This window comes from Phaseolus vulgaris, chromosome 9 (assembly GCF_000499845.2).
Source record: "Phaseolus vulgaris cultivar G19833 chromosome 9, P. vulgaris v2.0, whole genome shotgun sequence".
Taxonomy (NCBI): Eukaryota; Viridiplantae; Streptophyta; class Magnoliopsida; order Fabales; family Fabaceae; genus Phaseolus; species Phaseolus vulgaris.
Genome location: NC_023751.2, coordinates 7,270,652 through 7,276,651, shown reverse-complemented (window position 1 = coordinate 7,276,651; position 6,000 = coordinate 7,270,652).

Here is a 6,000-nt window from a genome sequence, read left to right as displayed (position 1 = left end):
TATTTAGCATTCTTTTATTTTTTATTTCCCTATCTATCACCATTTTAAAAATAAATAAATAAATAATAAATTATCATTATTTTAATAATTTTAATTTTGAATGCATTAAAAAATAAATATTTTTAATGTTTAAAATAATTAGAAATATAATTAATGAATAAATGAGTTTTTACAAAATAAAAATAAAAAAGTAATAAATTAAAAATGTTTAGTTTAAAATTATTATTTTTTTAAATGAAGAAAATAAAAAATTAAACTCTACAACAACATAAAAGTTGAATCTATAAACATAAATTAGTATTTATTTTTATTATTATTGATGATGTAATCATGTTAATTTCAAGTAAAAAATACAGGACATATTTATAAAAAAAACCAAAGTCAATTAGTATTAATTAATAGTGGACACATAAATAATATTGAAGTGTTTACCTAGCAAAATTCTAAAAAAAACTAATACAAATGTTACACTTAATGCTTAAAAATGAGACCAAAAAAATAAGTATAAAAAATAAAAACAACAACAATAAAATAAAAACAAAAAATAGATATAAATAAAGAATGACAGAAAAAAATAACAACTAAAAACATAAAAGATATAAAATAAAGGCAAAACAAAATAAGATAAAGATAAAAGATATAAAAAAAATTCAAACAAGATAAAGATAAGAGATATAAGGCGATATTAAATAAGTATATGTTGATCATAAAAAGGAAAATAAATAAAAGATGATCATTCATTTGATATTTTCTTTACTGGTACATTAAATAGTTTGTGCAAAATGAAACATAATTAATGACGAGAATTGCACAATCTAGTAATTTTTTTATAATTTTAATTTTGAATGCATTAAAAAAATATATTTTTAGTATTTAAAATAGTTAGAAATATAATTAATGAATAAAAACATAAATAGAAATAAATAAAGAATGGCAGAAAAAATAATAATAACTAGAAACATATTAAATGAATGATCATCTCTCATTTATTTTACTTTTTATGATCAACATATACTTATTTAGTATCGTCTTATATCTCTTGTATTTATCTTGTTTTGATTTATTTGATTTTTTTTTATATCTTTTATCTTTATCTTATTTTGTTTTTCCTTTATTTTATACCTTTTATGTTTTTAGTTATTATTATTTTTTATGCAATCTTTATTTATTTATTTATGGTTTTTGTTTTTATTTTATTGTTGTTGTTTTTATTTTCTAGACTTATTTATTTTTGCATTTTTTTTCTTCTCATTTTTAAGCATTAAGTGTAACATTTGTATTAGTTTTTTTTAGAATTTTGCATTTAGGTAAACACTTCAATATTATTTATGTGTCCACTATTAATTAATACTAATTGACTTTGGTTTTTTTTTATAAATATGTCATGTATTTTTTACTTGAAATTAACATGATTACATCATCAATAATAATAAAAATAAATACTAATGTATGTTTATAGATTCAACTTTTATGTTGTTGTAGAGTTTAATTTTTAATTTTCTTCATTTTTAAAAAAAAAATTTAAACTAAACATTTTTAATTTATTACTTTTTTGTTTTTATTTTGTAAAAACTCATTTATTTATTCATTAATTATATTTCTAATTATTTTAAACATTAAAAATATTTATTTTTTAATGCATTCAGTGTAGCATTAAGTGTAGCATTTGCATTAGCTTTTTTTTTAGAATTTTGCATTTAGGGTAGACACTTCAATATTATTTATGTGTTCACTATTAATTAATACTAATTGACTTTGGTTTTTTAATAATTATGTCCTGTATTTTTTACTTGAAATTAACATGATTATATAATAATAAAAATAAATACTAATTTATGTTTATAGATTCAACTTTTATGTTGTTGTATAGTTTAATTTTTTATTTTCTTCATTTTTAAAAATAATAATTTTAAACTAAACATTTTTAATTTATTACTTTTTTTTATTTTGTAAAAATTCATTTATTTATTCATTAATTATATTTCTAATTATTTTAAACATTAAAAATATTTATTTTTTAATGCATTCAAAATTAAAATTATTAAAAAAATAATTATTATTTATTTATTTATTTATTTTTAAAATGGTGCTAGATAGGGAAATAAAAAATAAAAGAGTGCTAGATAGGGAAATAAAAACAAAAGGGTGCTAGATAGGGAAATAAAAACAAAAGGGTGCTAGATAGGGAAATAAAGATGTAAATGATGCTAGATAGGGAATTGAGTCGTTAATTGTCACAATCAATTGCAATCAATGGAAAGTTAATAACCATTAATTGTTGTCTCCTAGAACCACTATATATATAGTGGTTTCCTTCAAGTAATGTAACACACATCAAACAGCAACACACTTGCTTCCTCTCTCTTTTTCTTATACTCTCTATTTCTGTTCTTGGTTCTTGGGTGTAAGTGTTTAACTCATATAGAGATAATTTGTTTTTGGGCTATTTATCATTAGTCTGAGAGGAATTCATTGTACTCCCAATACCATTATAGTGGAAATTTTGGTTCTCTCGCCGGTGATTTTTTACCTCTATTTAAAGTACGTTTCTGCACACGATATCCCTACCATGAGTATAAAAGAAGAAAGTGGAAAAATAAAAAGGGAGGTAGTTATTTAGGTTACCCCACCATGGTTGCAAGTTTGGAGGGTAGGCAATAATTGAGAATGAAGAAAGGATTAGAATGAATGCTATGAAGAAAAGATAACAGGGAAGAAGGCACGTAGTCCTGCAGTACGGTGTTTTTGCAGTGATTCTTCCATATATGTTCCATACTCAAACATGGACGAGGAAAAAAAGCACTGAAAACTCAAACAAGAATATAAGAAAGTTCAGAGGCAGCCAAGGTGACATAGAATTGCTGCATATTTAGTTTCATTCGAACGTTAGATTACACTTATAACAGATGATTAAATGTGTTTTTGAGCTCTGAAATTTATATTATTTTTGTGCTCAATTATCTAAATTTAATTTTTTTTTTAAGTGACGGATTTTACTAATTCTTTATTTTTCTTCCTTCGTATAGTCGTCATTAGTACGTGACAATCAGTAGTTTAATCTCATAGTCATAGTTTGTCATGGATTTTAGCTGAAAATATTATTTTTATTTTAATTTAAAAATGATTTCTGATGCTTTTAACAATTCACGAGTAATAAATTACTTTTCAAAATGTATAGTTTGTCATAGGGATTCATTTATTGCAAAAAGGCTTACTTTACTAAGTTTTTTATTGGTCATACATAAATGGATTTTTTTTGCCATTTTTTCTATCAAATTGAAATCTTTGGCACACTTGGTTGTGTGTGGGTTTTTATTCTTGTAGTAGTTTTGCAATATTAAAGTCTTCAAAGGTTTTCGTTTATATTTGTAGAGTTTTGGTAAGGCATCTTATAATTATGTTTTATTTTCTACATATCCTTGGTTGAATAACTGAATTTTAATGAAAAAAAAATCTCAATCTATTGTTATACTAGATGTGAGATGATCTTATTTCGTGATTGGAAATAAACTTAATAAATATAATATTCTAAAGGTTAAACACTTTAAATATTCTCTTATTTTATTTTAATAATTTTGATGAATAATAAAATTAAATAATTGATCAATTAAATTTTGTGAGTATTTATTAGATAATTGAGAATTAACTTTGATATTAAATTTCTTTCAATTATTGCAAATTGATCATTATTGGCTTTGTCCGTATCTCATTGCAGCATTGAAAAACATATATTGCATTATATTTTTATTTCTCCATTTAGAATTTTTTAATTATTTATTTTCGATCATTTTAGAAACCTTAAATATAATCCTTGTTTTTGTTACACCCTTAGTTTCACATTTATTTATAAAAGTAAAATGATGGTAGGACGTTTTAAAGTAATAAATACGATTTTACCAAAAATAAAGTAATAAATACGAAAAATCCATTTATTAAAAAGTATGATAAAAAGATTAATTGCTTTTTTAGTTTGTTTATTAGAATTTAGAGTATTTTTTTAAGATACGAAAGATGGAGAGAAAAAGACAAAAAGAAATGAAAGAAGAAGAAAGGGAGGTTGGTATAGAAAAAGGAGGACCAAAGTCCAAAAATGAGAGTGAAGTTTAAAAGAGTAAGTAGTCTTAGAAATATAAAAAAAGTCGACTGAAAATACAACCTAATTAATTAATTATATTACAAATGAGTAAACATTTTGTTTGGAAAAATATCTCACGATCAATTATGTATTACCATAATTAATATAACAACTTTTTTCTTTGTCTTATTATAATTATTTTCTTTTACTTTCTTTCAATAAAAAATTGTGTTTCCTTTTTCTCTCTACCTTATTCTTTACGACTAATCCACCTTTATTTTTAATCATTTTCCTCACTTTTTTTTCTTCCATTCTCTCTTTTTCTATTTCTTTTTTTTAATCTCATATCAACTACAAATTAGAGTCTTTCATTGTATATAAGTGACTGCAAAACTCATTTCCATGAGTCAATTTTATGAGATTAAATTAGGTTAAAGTTCACTTTGTAATATGGTATCAGAGTCATTTCGAATCTATCTTATTGAGTATTTGTTAGGTTTATCAGACCACCACTCATAATATGTCATCCCACTTTCTAACATTCCTCTCAACCAAATTATATTATCCACTTTTAAAGAAATATTTTTTTATTAAAAAACTTATTATATTTTTAACTAGTATCATTTTAAAAACATGATAGGAAACGGGAGTTGAAAAACAGGGAAAAGGAACGGTCAAGGGTCCCGTGACATTTTGCGCCGTCACTACCTACCAATATTTAATTCCGCAACTTCAGAAGCGCACTTCACTACTACAGGATCTACGCAAAATTTTAAATTCTTCTGTTATTATTTTATATTGTGCTCAATAATTTTTTTGAAATACGCATTTATTTTAATTTATTCATAATATATTTAAATATTTAAAATACTTATTTATCATACAAAACCCAACACACCAGTACATGAACCTGACTGGTACGCCACGATTTTGTTCAACCGACAAAAAAAATGCCACAGATTCACCACTTTGAAAACTTTTAACTACATATTTTAATCATACAAGCAAACCGAATGTGCAATGCACTTATGTTAATTTTTAAGTTAACATAAAACAATATTCACTCCATTTAATTTTTTTTTTCCTTAAACTTCTTTCTATAATATTTCAAATTAACTGCTATTTAATCTCTTTTTTTTTCAATAAATGATGTCATTTTTCTATGATGTAAGTTACAAAACAATTCATATCTTAATTTATCTACAAAAAATAAATAATATAAAGACATTTTAAGAATTTTTTCTATTTATTTTGTAATGAAGATGGTTAGTCTGCCATATCATTATTATTGTATATGGATATGAACCTGGTTAAAAAGGTAACTCACAACAGAAAAAATCAATGTTAACGTTATCGTTTATTTAGCTATTGACACATGATGAGTAACGAAGAATATATATAGTTTTGTCTAATAAAATCTAGCATCAAAGTGTTATATATGGCAAATTAATATTTCTCTTTTATTTAGAAGATAGACCAACAAAAAATATTATTTTCTTAATTTCATGTAAAATTCCTCTATTTTTTTAAATAAATAACTTCCAGTTATTCATGCAGAATTCTAATACAAAATGTTTTAATCGACATTATCCTATTCAACAGTTCTATATATTTTTGTGCATAAGCTAATAGTTGTGTTAAAGGACCAGTAGACATTTTGGTTACACCACGTGTCTTGCAATAATTCCACGTGATTTTTGTTCCTATACATGTCTATGAAGTGCTCATGTGACAGAATTTTCTATACCAGGTCACGATATATTTTAATGGCTATTTTTTTATTTCAGCAAATTTGACTCCTTCTTCACATGTGATGTTTGTCGGTCACCATTGATCATGATCAAAAAATCCCTTAGAACAACATATCTTACTAAACGGTTTATAAATTGATTTCTTCAACATAATTTTACTTTTAAAAAATTAAG